Raw genomic sequence first — 13,980 nt, 5'->3', positions numbered from 1 at the left:
GGTTTCCAGGTGATCCCTGGGACACTGGAGTTTGCGAGCCCCGCCCACCCGGAGCCCTCCACCCTCCCCTCTCCCCAGACCACCAGGTGCCCGGGGATCTCCGTAGGGTGCAATGTCCCGCGTGGTAAATTTGTGCGCTGGCTGGGACACCCGGACCGCAAGGGCGGGAGGAAGGCGACTTTGAACCTAAACTGAGTGAAAACAGTTGGTCGGCTCGAGCTCGGCTCGGGTCTGAACGCGGAATCCAAGGGGGTGCAGAATACTGAGGAACACTTTGGAAAAGTGGTGTCACCCCTAAAAAGTCTCCCTTCCCCGCGAGGAAGACCTAAGTGGCAGGCACGGACGGGGTTCGAACCCGTGATCTTCGGTTTACGAGACCGACGCCTTACCACTTGGCCACCGCGCCTGCGTTAGAATGGCGGCTCCGCGAGCCTCTATCTTGGCGCCGCTCCCGTGAGCTCGCCCGACGTGCACGAGCACGAAAGGGAGCGCGTCGGCCCGGCTCGCGCGGCCCCGCCCCTCGCCGCGGCCGGGAGATAAGGCGGGGCTCCAGCGGCCGCACGCCGGCTACTTCTCTCGGGCTCCGAGCGGCCTGCCCGGCTGAGGGTCCCTCGGCCCCCGCCTGCCGGGGCGCGGAGTCCCTGGAAGCCCCGTGGCCTTGCCAGGAGGCGTGTCTGGAACTCGGGAGCGGGAGGGACGCTTGTCGACGTCTCAGAGCCTGGTGTTCGAAACCCAGGTCGGCCAGAATCTCTGCGCGACCTCGGACGACCGGACTCGGAGCCTCAGTTTCCCCTTTAGGCGGAGGAATGGTGGCGTGCTCTGCCCGAGCAGGCACTCTGCAAGGGTTGTTGAATGAATACATAAGTCTTCGGAAATGAAAACCCCAAAGCTCCTCCGCTCCCACGTTGCCCGTGTAGCCCAGGGTGTGTGCGGGTCCCGCAACCAGCAGCCTCACCTGGGAGCTGGTTAGAAATGCGGCCCCTCCCGCTCACCCAGACCTGCCCAATTAGACCTGCGAGTGGAGCTCAGCCATCGGGGTTTTAATTAGTCCTCCAGGTGATGCTGATGCTGAGTCCCACGGCTCCGGAGAATTGGTGCGCACCTGCCTATTTATAGATTCAAACGTGCCCTGTCGTTTGTTAGCAAATGGGATGACTTTATAGTTCTCTGTACTTTGATCCTTCATGAATTAATGTGTGATGTGTTAAGTAATACAATGGCTTGCGGTACATAATACAATATTACAATAATCCATATTTAATAAATATAATCAATAACTTCTATTAATGTGAGGTAGAATCTTACAATATTGTGTGGTAAATTAAACTGCAGAATAGACTGTAATATTATGCATAAATTACTGTATTCTCTTTTTTAGCTGCCTGGTTTCCTATTCAGTGGCTGTATCACAATTGATTTAATCAGTTAGACTTTGAGTTATGTGCAGCTTTTTTGCGGCACAGAACATTCTACATGTGTCTTTGCTGCCTGGCACCAGTGATGCTTGTAGGTTATATAGAGACAAAAACTGAGAATGTCCACAGCCCACCAGGCAGGTGTGTAGGCAAATAGGAAACTTAATGCCAGGGAGTTGTGTTCACCAAGTTGCTTTAAACGTCAAGATTTGGGCAAGTGAGTGGAAAAGGCCCCGACATTTACCGTCAGGCACTGACTGGGACAGGAGCCCTGAGACCTTGCACCCACAGTGCTTGATGTCTGCATGCAAACCTCACTGCAGCCCCCTAATAAAAAAAAAAATTGAAGAACATTTTCAAAATTAAAACATGTATTACCGAACATTGCTTCCGACTAGTTGATGATAAAATTGGTTCCATTGTCCCCTTCCTTTTTTGGTGTTGAGTTGTTGGAAATATTGTGCAAAAGTGACAGTGGCTTATAAAATGGGAAAGAACTTAGCAAAATGAGAGAAAATCACATGGGAGCTCAGCCCAGAATTCACTGGCAGGTAGAATGGGAATCAGAGTCTAACAGGTGCTTTTCTCAGCTTTGTCTTAGGAGGGAGGGAAGGAGAGAATGGAATGATGCAGGTGCATCTGTACCTTGGTGGGCAGGTGGGAGGCCAAAGTATCCAGGGCCAGATGTGGGAGGCCTGAGAGAGGCTGACCATCCAACCTTCTATGAGCCCTCAGGTGCTGGGTGGTCTGACCCTATTTATCTTACAGGTGTAAGGAGCCCGGGGAAGCCACAGGTCTTGGACACCGGGATGGAGGGTCTGCCTGTCCTGGCCGCGGTGTTTTAGAGTGATGCTGCACAAGGTAGGTCCTTAAAAAGTATTATAGAAGGAATTAACGTGCGGGATTCTTTTCAACGTGGTCCTTCCATGTGGTTCTGGGGAAGCTCCTTGGCCGGTGCCCACCAACCACAGTGCCAGGACAGCCCTGGCATTGAAATTCTTATAAACCCTTCCCCAATCAAGCAGAAACTTTCAACTTCTCAGTGATAAGGAGCTGTCCGTTGTTCACCCTTACAGAAGGAAACATTTCCTGTGCCCTTACAGAGTCCCTGGGGCAGGTGGGTCCTGACGGCACAAATAATTTTGACTGGAACCCAGGCTTCCCAAATGTTAGGGCAAGAAACCAGAACTGAGTAAAGCAGATGGTACTTTGAGGAGTGTGGAAAGGTGACTTTTTAAGTGAGAAAGCGTCAAAACTAATCTGGTGACAAGGCCAGGTGACATGATAGAATACTTTTGATCTTTTTGTTTCATCTGTATGATTAAGTTGCCTAGGTCTGAACAATTTATAAGCATTTATATTTCTTTCGTGTTGAGACTTCATCACTTATTTCCATTTTAGAAAAAATATACTAGTCTCAGATTGGGTGGGTTTTTTTGTTTTGTTTTTCTCTCTGCACCTGTTTCTGTGTGCCTGTCTCCAAAGCAGGAATTCCTAACCTAAACTCCAGACCAGAAAATCTGTGAATCCCCCAAGAGTATGGGAAACGAATGTGTGTGTCTGGGAAAAGGAGGTCACAAGTTTTTTTCAGGTTTTCAAACTGGCCTCCTGTAGGTCTTAGGTTTGAAGTGATTTTTACTTCCTTGGTTCTCTTCCTGTGGTCCGTGACTCGCCGAAACCCCCCTGAGATGCGGTATCTTTTTGTTTTCTATTTTTTTAATATTTATGTTTTCAGTTATAATTGACATACAATATTAGTTTCAGGTGTACAACACAGTGATTAGAGATTTATATACCTTATGAAATGATACATGAGGTATACAAAACCTCACTTTGTAAGGTATGTAATTGGCTCTCCTGTGTTTTTTTTTTTATTAGTTTTAGGTGTACAAAACAATTTAATAAGACATGTATGCTCCTCACAAAGTGATAACCTCCCTCCCCAACCTACTACCCCTCTGACATCGTATATGGCCGTTACAGTTCCATTGACTCTATTCGTATGCTGTACTCCACGTCCTGTGACTGTGTATATATATTAAATTATAGTTGACATTTATTATTCAGCTTCAGGTGTACACTGCAGTGGTCAGGCATCTACACTGCCCGTGAAGTGGTCTCCATAATGAGTCAAGTGCCCATCGGACACCGTACAAAATCTTTACACATTATTGATTATGTTCCCCAAACTGTCTTCCGTATCCCCGTGGCCATCTTGTGGTTACGGATTGTGCCTCTAATCCCCTCTCCTTCTCCCTCGTCTCCACCCCCCTCCCATCTAGCACCCCTCAGTTTTTTCTCTATATCTCTCAGATCTTAATTGTTTAGCCACAGTTGAGGTTGCTTGAAAAAATAAGGAAGATGTCTCCGCGCCACTCAACCTTTTGCAGGGTCGACTCCTGCTGCAGCCAGTGCCCCGGCCCTGGCCACCCTAGTCCCTGCGGGCTGCCTCCACAGGGCAAGGATTGCATCCATTTTAGCTGTGAGGGGCTTTCACCTGTGTTACCTCAAAGGCGCCTTAGCTGTGGCCTCACAGGGCTTCTCTGGCTGGCAGCTGCACGGCTCATGAAGATGCAGACTGACCAGGCAGGTCTGGGCTGGGCCTGAGGTTCTGCCTTCTAACCTCCCAGATCACGCTGACGTGGCTGGGTCAGGCCCTCACTTGAACAACGCCTGCTCTAAAGTATTCTTGGGGAAATTCAATTGTATGAGAAAGAGGGTGGAAAAAAGCACCTTCCAGGCTTGGATATTTATGCCACCTGAGATAGTGACAGCAGGCTTTTTACTATTAATAATTACCTAAGTCAAGCCTTTACCTCAGAAAAGCTCACTTCGCTGATAATCATAGCATCCCAGCAAATGGATTGTTAGTGATGGCAGGTTTTGAACCCAGGACCAGAGACAGAAAACACAGCCCTTCAATGATTTCAAGCAGCCTGGGCACCTCAAATGCTTGGAGGGGCCAGCCAGGCAGGGTATATAAAGCTGGGAACTGAGCATGTGTAGGACACGGGGGGGCAAGGGGCCCCAGAGCCAGGTGATGCCATTGTTCCTTCCGTCAGAAATAGGACTTCTGGCGACTTCACACTTTCCCGTCCTGTCTTTTTAGTTTTAGCTCTTCTAGTGAGTGTGTGTTTTAATTTGCATTTTTCTCACGACTGATGGTGGGAAGCACCTTTCCATGTGCTTGGTCGCTGTTTGTCACATCTTGTGTGAAGTGTCTGCTCCAATTTTTGTCCACTTTTATAGCTTGTCTTCCTATTATTGACCTTCGGGGTTCGTTGTATATTCCAGATACAAGTCTTTCGTCAGATAGGTGTATTGTGAATATTTTCTCCTCTGTGGTTTGCCTTAACAGTGTCAGTCAGAGTAGTGAAGTTGCTTAATTTTGATGAAGTCCAGGTTATTGGTGCTTTTCTTCTGTGTGCCATGCTTTGTGTGTCCTAAGACATCTTTGTCTACCTAGGTCGCGAAGGTTTGCTCCTAGAATTTTGATCATTTTAGCCTTCATGTTTAGGTCTGGGATCCAATATTTGTGTGCGGTTTCTGGTTGGGTTTGCCGTTCGTTTTCCCCCAGGTGGCTGTCCAGCACCGTTTGCTGACGTGGTTACCTCCTGTCCGTGGGATTGCCGCGGTACCTTTGTTCACTTTCGGCTGACTGCGTCTGTGTGGGCTGTGCCTGCAGTTCGTCTCGTGTTCTCCTGAACTGCATGTCTAGCTTTATACCAATCACCACAGTCTCGATAATTGTATTTTATGGGGAGTTTTGACATCAAGCATTGTAAATCCTCCAAGTTGGTCCTTCTTTTACAAAACTGGTGTGCCTGTTCTCGGCCTTGGCGTTTCCATGTGAGTTTTAGACTCGTTTCATCACTTTCTACAAAATGCCTGCTGGATTTTGATGGGGATTGCCTTGACTCTATAGATGAGTTGGGGGGAACTTGTTGTCTTAACGCTATTGAGCCCTCCTGTCCGTGACTATTTCAGTCGTTTGTTGTTGGGGCCTGTGGGTCTTGGAGTCTAAATTCCTTTCTTTGGCATTTCATTATGTGAGTTCCCGTGATTTTCAGTGGAAGAGTAGTTGGAGTGTTTGTGGTAGCTGTGTTCACCTCCTTTTGACACTCCATCCAAGCACAGATCCCTGATATGTGTAGGAATTGTGTGGGCCCCCCATGAGACACCCCAAGGTGAGGAGGGAAGCAAGATGTGTTGCCTGAGAACTGCTGTGACAAGATTCAGAAGTAAAGGTGTCCAGCCTAGGCGATTATTGTGTCATCGCTGTGAACAGATCATGCCAGCCACACACAAAATGTTGTCAAGACAAAAAGGAAATTTTTTCTGCAGAAAAATGACAGTGGTTCAGATGCCCTGGTATCACCTCAGTCCAGTCAATCTTAGAACCTCCAACCTTGGAAAGTATGTTTCAGTTGGTTCATTCCCAAGACAGAATAAGATCAAGTGGGCAGCTATGAATAATACAAAGTTTTGTTCTTTCCTTTTTCCCTTTTGTTTTTTCCAGAGAAACTCTAAAAAGGTCAACCAGATTAGCTGAGGTACATGCAGAGTTGACAACAGCTTCGTGTATATAGAAAGTGGTAGACAGTAACAGAATGAAATTACTACTTATTGTTCTTCTGCATTTAGCAGAGGACCCTAATCTCCCAGCTCTCCCTTCCCTCTTTCCCTCCCTCCCCCTCCTCCTTTTCCAAGAGACCACTATTATGAGTTTATTTTAGATCTCTCCATACCTTTTTCTTTGCCTTTGTGTTGATCCATGTTTCTGCACAGGAAATGTAGTGTTTGGGGTGGGATTTTTCTCCCCACAAGTGCTATCATAGTGTATATGTTATTTGACATACCTCTTTTTTTACGCTATAAAGCTTCGGAGGTCCAGCCGTATCCTTCCCTATGACTCTAGTTCATTCCTTTTAACTCCTGCATTTTAGTCTACTGAGTGATTGCCACAGAGTTTTTAATAAATCCCCATTGCTGGCCACCTAGGTTGTTTCTGATTTTTCTTCATTACAAACACAGCTGCTCTTGCATCTTTGCACATGCCTCCCTCTGTACAGGTGTGGAGGGGTCGTTGCTCTCCTAAGATAACTTTTCTTTTGTATTTTAGCAGTCCTGAGCAAACAGTTCTGCAAAGGACTGCTTGCCTGTGAGTGAGCCAGCCCTCAGGGCCACTGGGCTACAGGAGCAATATGTGCTTTTGCTCACATCTCTCCTTTTTAACTGTGTGTGGAGTTGGTTGAGGGGAGGCAAAAATAATCAGCCACACACTGTGTGACAGCATGGCTGGGGTCTACCCAACTGGTGGAGACGTGTCATGGGAGTGAGTGTGTCAGAATCAAACTGGACAAATTCCTTGGGTGTTTTGCAGTAGTATGAGCTTGTAAGAAGCAATATGTGAATGTCCAAATTGGTTCCTTCACATATGGTACCACTTTCTATAAAGTAGTACCAACATCTCACACACAAATGACACACGGTGTGTGTTTCTCAATACAACCAAGAATTATTTTCTTTAGATTTCTTAGTATTATGATATTTCAAAAACTCAAACCTTTACTCATATTAACCAGGCAGTCCTTTTGATAGACAGACAGACCTTTTGCTAGGCCTTGTATTTTAAGATCACTGTTAACATAAGTGACACATGACCTACTTGGTTGCAATGTGTTTTTAAACCAGTACAAAGTTTTTGATGAATTTAATGCTGGCTCTTGGGCCATCTTCCACATATATTCCCTCTCCCCCTTTTAAAATATGGGAGTTAAAGCAGTATATACATGGTTAAAGATGAAATATATGGTGCGAAGTTGAAAGTGACTGTTTAAAAATGTCATTTCCCATCATCAGAAGCCAGTTATCATGTCCTAGTGTTTGGCATGGGAGGTGATTATTCCCAGGGCTGTTCTTGGCAACGTGAAAAGATAAATGGGTGGAAGGAAACGAGAGCTCATGTGATGATAAATTGACTTACAGAGAAGAACAGGCCTTTCACGGTTTTCCCTTGTGGCTTTACTTTAGTTGTAAAGCAGTAAATGTATGTGTAAAGCTCAGGTGAAAAACTGTCGAGCACGAAACGTGACTTTTTCCTTCCTTCTCATTCCGTTATGCACATTTTAGAATTTATTTTATGGAAACACGAATAAGATTTTATCGGAAACATTTTTTGTTAACCTTTCTCATTTCCCAATTCTTAGAAAGCTGTCACTGTTTTCTTGTAATGCTTTCTCTCTGTGTAGCTGCTGCTTGGATGTCAGCTAGATGCCTGGAAGGGTGAATGGGTTGCTTCACGTTTACCTCTGTGTGTTTGCCAGTTGCCATGGTATATTAGTGAGTGCTTTTTAATCCTATGCTATCTTTAAAAAGTACCCAAGGGAAAATATTTGGAGAAAGTATAAACACTACACCCAGACCAAAGCTTATCACAAACAAAAGCTGCTTCCTAGTCTTATTCAGATAAAAGCACCCGTAGAAATCCCGGGTGTCTTCGTTCTTTTTTTTTTCTTTTCTCTCTTTTTTTTATTAGTTTCAGGTGTGCAAAACAATGTACTAGTTAGACATTTATACCACTCACAAAGTGGTCACTGTCCTCCCCCAATCTACTACCCCTCTGACATCGTGTATGGCTGTTACAGTTCCATTGACTCTATTCGTATGCTGTACTCCACGTCCTGTGACTATATATATAGTTGACATTCAGTATTATTCAGCGTCAGGTGTACACTGCAGTGGTCAGGCATCTACACTGCCCGTGAAGTGGTCTCCCTAATGGGACAAGTGCCCATCGGACACCCTACAAAATCTTTACAACATTATTGATTATGTTCCCCACGCTGTCTTCCGTATCCCCGTGGCATCTTGTGGTTACGGATTGTGCCTCTAATCCCCTCTCCTTCTCCCTCATCCCCACCCCCTGCCATCCAGCACCCCTCAGTTTTTTTCTCTATCACTGAGACTCTTGCTGATTAGTTTGCTCATTTATTCTGTCCTTTAGATTCCGGGTGCCTTCTTTCTTTTGAATTGGGTTGTTTGATGTATTTGGTTGTTATTTTCATGCCCTGTTGTAATCCTTCTCTCCCATCCCCCTAATAACCACCGGTCTGCTTTTCGTCACTGTGTGTTAGTTTGCATATCCTAGAGTTTTATAGAAATGAAATCAAACAGTATGCTTTTTTGGGGGGTGGGGGCTTCTTCACTCAGCAAAATTATTTCAAGATTCATCCATATTGTACGTTATTGTGTACCAAGAATTTGTTGCTTATTATCACTGAGTGGTGTGGACATTTGGGTTTCCTGTTTTAGGCAATTGCAAATATAGCTACTATGAACATTCATGTATAGACCTTTGAAAGAACACTAAAAGGCTTTCATTTCTCTTGGGTAAATACGTTAGAATAAAATGCCTGGATCATACATTTACCTTTACAAGAAATTGACAAAACTGTTTCCCAAAGTGGTGGTGCCATTTTACATTCCCACGAGTGTTACAGGGGAGTTCCAGTTCCTTCACATCCTCGCTAACACTTGGTGTCGTCAATGTTTTTAATTTAGTCATTCTAGCAAGTGTGCAGTGGTATTTCATTGTAGTTTTAATTTGCATTTTTCTAATGACGGATGATGTTGAGCATTTTTTCATATGTTTATTTACTATTCCTCTATCTTCTTTGGAGAAGTGTCTGTTCAAATCCCTAATGCATTTTTTTTTAATTGGGTTGTTTGTTATTATTAAATTTTGAAATTTCTCCATGTTTTCTGGATACAAATCCTTTATCAGATATGATTTCCAAATATTTTCTCCTGTTCTGTGGCTCTTTTCATTCTCTTAACAGTGTTGCTTTTAGTTAATTAAGAGAAGTTTTAGATTTTGATAAAATCCAATTTATCTGTTTATTCCTTTGTGTATAATTCTTTTTTTGTTATGTCTAAGATATCTTTGCCTAATTGAAAGCCACAAAGGTTTTTTTTTCCCTCTGGTAGTTTTGTAATTGTAGATTTTTACATTTAGTCTATGATCCATTTAGAGTTGATTTTGTATATGACGTAAATAATGAATTGAAGTGCACTTTTTTTGCATATACATGTAAAATTGTTCCAATATCTTTTGTTGAAAAGACCATCCTTTCTTCACTCTGAATTCCCTTTGCACCTTTGTTGAAAACAAGTTGTCCATGTATGTGTGGATCTGTTTCTGGGCTCTATTTTGTTCCATTGATCTATTTGTCTATTTTTACCCTAGTTCCACGCTGTCTTAATTAATGTAGCTTTATAATGTCTTGAAATCAGGTGGTATTAGTATTTCAACTTTGTTCTTTTGGACTATTCTAGTTCCCTTGCATTTCCATGTGAATTTTAGAATCCGGTAAAAATTTCTACAAAAAGCTTCTTGGGAATGCATTAAATCTGTAGGTCAATTTGGAGAGAACTGACATATTGACAATATCGAGTCTTCCAATCCATGGACTTAATATATTTCTTGATTTATTTAGGTCTTCTTTAATTTCTCTAAGCAGTGTTTTGTAGTTTTCCGTGTATATGTCTTTCATACCTATTGTCAGACTTATCCCTGTGTATTTCATATTTTTGATGCTGTTATAAATGATACAATTTAAAATTTTTAATTCCTGATTGTTCATTACTAGTAGTTAGAAGTACACTTAAGGTTTTTATACTGACCTTATATTCTGTCACCTTGTTAAACTCGCATCTTAGTAGTTTTTTGGTACATTATTTGGATTTCTACAAATGCAGTCATGTCCTCTGTGAATAATGACTGTTTCACTTCATTGTCGTGTTCCTGAACGTAGAGCAAAGGGCTTCAGTTTTTCACCGTTAATTATGATATTAACCGAGGGTTTGTCCTATATGGCCTTTATTATGTTAAGTTATTTTCCTTCTATACCTATTTTATTAAGTGTTTTAATTATAAATGGATGTTGTATCTTGTCAAATGCTTCTTCTGCATCAATTGATATAATCATATGATTTTTGTCCTTTATTTTGTTTATGTGATGTATCACATCAATGGATCTGCGGATGTTGAACCATCCTTGTGCCCCGGGGATGAACCCCACTTGGTTGTAATGAATCATCTTTTTAATGTATTATTGCATTCAATTTGCTAGAATTTTGTTTAGGATTTTTACATCTGTATTCATCAGAGATATTTGTCTGTAGTTTTCCTTTTTTGTGTTGTCCTTACCAGGTTTTGGTATCAGGGTAATGTTGGCCTCATAAAATGAGTTAGGGAGTATTCTCTCTTCTTCAATTTTTTGGAAGAGTTTGAGCAGGATTGGTATTAGATCCTCTTTGAAGGTTTGGTAGAATTCACCAGTGACACCACTGTTCTTTGTTGGTAGTTATTTAAATTATTCAGTTTCGTGTTATAAGTCTAGTCAAATTTTCTGTTTCTTGTTGAGTAGTTTTTTGGTAGTTTGTGTCATTCTAGGAATTTGCCTGGTTTTTCTTAGTTAACTAATTTATTGGCATGCAGTTATTAATGGTGTTCCCTTGTAATACTTTTTACTTTTAAACTAATCTTTTTGTACATGAAATATTTCCAACTCATAGAAAAGAATGGGGGAGAATAAAGAAATCAACTGCCAGTGAATAAATATTTTTTTAGATGGCTATAGAATTATTAAAGGAATAAAATATAGATGAAATTAAAGAAATAAAATATTCAATGTTAATCGAAGCCTACATTACACTCTCCACAATCTAATTCCTTTTTTCCCCAGAAGTTATCATGCATCTTGATATTGACATGAGTCCTTACTACCTATTTTTTTTTACTTTAAATCTTTATATATAGAAAAATACACAGCATTATTTTAATTTTTTAAAATTTTTTATTTTTCAATTGCAGTTTACATACAATATTAGTTTCAGGTGTACAACATAGTGATTAAACATTTATATATCTGGCCTTTGATTCTAAATGATAGCTTTGCTGGGTAGAGTAATCTTGGTTGTAGGTCCTTGCTTTTCATCACTTTGAATATTTTATGTTAATCCCTTCCAGCCTGCAAAGTTTCTGTTGAAAAATCAGCTGACAGTCTTATGGGAACTCCCTTGTAGGTAGCTAACTGCTTTTCTCTTGCTGCTTTTAAGATCCTCTGTCTTTAATCTTTGGCATTTTAATTATGATGTGTCTTGGTGTTGTCCTCTTTGGGTTCATCTTTTTTTGGACTCTGCACTTTCTATGCAGGTCTGTCTATTTCCTTCACCAGGTTATGGAAATTTTCTGTCATCATTTCTTTAAATAGGTTTTTAATCCCTTGCTCTCTCTCTTCTTCTTCTGGTACCCTTGTGATAACCTTGACGTCCCAGAGGTCCCTTAAACTCTCTTTTTTTATTGGGGGGGTGGGAATTCGTTTTTCTCTGTGCTGTTCTCATTGGGTGTTTTCTGCTTCTTTGTCTTCCAAATCACTGATTCAGGTCTCTGCTTCATCTAATCTGTTGATTCCAATATATTCTTCATTTCAGTTATTGTATTATTTATTTCTGACTGGTTCTTTTTTATGTTTTCTGTCTCAATTTTTATGCTTTCTATCTCTTTGTTGAAGCTTTTCCTGAGATCACTGAGCACACTTATAACTAGTGATTTGAACTCTGCATGTGGCAGATTGCTTGTCTCCATTTTGTTTAGTTCTTTTTCTGGAGCTTTGTTCTGATATTTCATTTGGGCCATTTTCTTTGTCTCCTTATATTGACTGCCTCCTGTGTTTGTTTCTATGTATTAGAAACATAGTAGCCGAACTACTAAACCTCCCGGTCTTGGTAGAGTGGCCTTATGCAGTAGGTGTCCTGTGGGGCCTCGTAGTGCAGTCTCCCTGGGCACCTGAGCTGGGTGCTCCAGGTGTGTCCCTTGTGTGGGTTGTGTTGTAGTTGAACCTTGATTGCTATTGGCATGTTAACGGGAGGGATTTGCCCTCAGTTGGTTGTGAGGACTGGCTGTGACTACAGCAGAAGAGCTGTGGTGCAGGGCTGACCCGTGCAGCAGAGTTCACTTTAGTGGGGCTCTGGTACCTGCCCAGCCTGCCCTTTGGGTTTGTCATTTGTGGAGGTGGTAGGGCAGTGCTTTGGTGTTGTCTGAAGCTGGCCACCAAGTGTGTTGGTTCTGGGGCCTCTTGGGAGGGGCTCTGTTGCAGGCCAAGGTCAGCCACTGCCTGTGCCCTCCCTGGGGCTGCTTGGTATGAGCTACAACGTGGTCTGCAGACAGTCGCCACTAGTGCTGGGCTTCACGCTGCTTAGCGGGAGGTACGGCCTATGCCAAGGCGAGATGCTGCTTGTTTGGGGTTTGAGAACCTTTGAGAGATTTTGAAATTCTGCAGCATGAGCCAAGACAGGCCGTTTGCATGGAAAAGCCACTGGAAGCAGCTTGTGTGGGCTTGCAGGTTGGGTGTGACAGGGTCTCAGGGAATCAGCTGGGCAGGGTGAACGCTGTTAGCAGTTTGACGGAGACGCAGATATGATGCCTGCCTGTGTCTGCACGTGGGGTTGGGGGAGGGATTAACAAAGGAACAATGGCTGCTGCCAGCACTTCTGTCTGGGACAAAGGTGCCCCTCCAGCCCTTGCACTGACGCCAGACAATTCAGTTCCTCCCAGTATATCCTTGGCAGCTTTCCAGCTGCTGCCCCAGTGCTGGAGCTCAGAGCCAGGGAGTCTGTCAGCAAGTAAATCCATGTGTAAGACCTTTAAGAGGAGCGCCTGGCACTCCAGCTTCCCTCTGTCGCACTCAGCCACAATCTCCCCTGGTTTTCACAGCCAGAAGTTGTGGGGACTTCTCTCCCTGGCCGTGGAGCCCTGGGCTGGATGCCTGGTGTGAGGCTGGGACCCCCCCCCCCCGCTCCTCAGGGGGAGACCTCGGCAGCTGAGATATCGCTCCAAATTTTTTAATGGTCACATGCAGGTGTCAGACCAGACTGTTGTGAATCTCCACCCTCCTGCTAGACCCCACGTGGCTTTAGTTATAAGACTTCTGTTCAGCTAGACCTCAGCTGATTGTCAGTGATGGTGGTTCTGTAGTTTAGTTGTAATTTTGACGTGGTCGTGGGAGCAGGCGAGCACAGCGTTTACTCTGCTATCTTGACTGGAAGCCCCAATTTCACAGCATTATTCTTTAAAAATATTACGGGAATTATGTAGGCTTCATGCTGTACTTTTCTTCCCCTGAGCAGTTTATTTCAAGATTCTTTTACGTTGTCACGTTAGATTTAGTTCATTTATGTAAATTGCTATGTTGAAACGTTCTCCAAATGAAAGGCATACAGGTTGTTTTCAATGTTTGCTGTGTAAACGATGCTTTAGTGTGAATTCTTGCACGTGATTGCCTGTGTGCATGTGTGTTTCTCAAGGATGTGAACCAAAACAGTTGAGTTTTTGTATCTTTAACTGCACTAGGTACTGTAAAGTTGTTTTATGACTTTCGGGCTTTTGGATGTGCTCAGGTAGCGGCAGAAGTCCCAGACAGACAGACAGTGTCTCAGAACGGGTCATTGCGTGTGGCCAGGTCAGTGGCTTTCAGGGAAGGTGCCCCAGGCTTGTAACCCA

General features: G+C 43.3%; 1 long non-coding RNA gene and 1 other non-coding gene across 2 annotated transcripts in view; one reads left to right on the top strand and one right to left on the bottom strand.

Moving 5' to 3' along the window:
- Positions 1-334: 334 nt before the first annotated feature.
- Positions 335-406, bottom strand: TRNAT-CGU (transfer RNA threonine (anticodon CGU)). The gene has a single exon. It is a non-coding gene; the product is annotated as a tRNA-Thr (tRNA).
- Positions 407-2,181: 1,775 nt separating this feature from the next.
- LOC117019848 (uncharacterized) overlaps positions 2,182-13,980 on the top strand; it is a 57,420-nt gene continuing 45,621 nt past the window's right edge. The window contains exon 1 of the long non-coding RNA XR_004422577.1: positions 2,182-2,276. This is a non-coding gene — a long non-coding RNA (uncharacterized LOC117019848). The remainder of the gene's footprint in view (positions 2,277-13,980) is intronic.

Source organism: Rhinolophus ferrumequinum, assembly GCF_004115265.2.
Source record: "Rhinolophus ferrumequinum isolate MPI-CBG mRhiFer1 chromosome 15 unlocalized genomic scaffold, mRhiFer1_v1.p scaffold_54_arrow_ctg1_1, whole genome shotgun sequence".
NCBI lineage: Eukaryota > Metazoa > Chordata > Mammalia > Chiroptera > Rhinolophidae > Rhinolophus > Rhinolophus ferrumequinum.
This window is presented reverse-complemented; position numbering and strand designations above follow the sequence as displayed.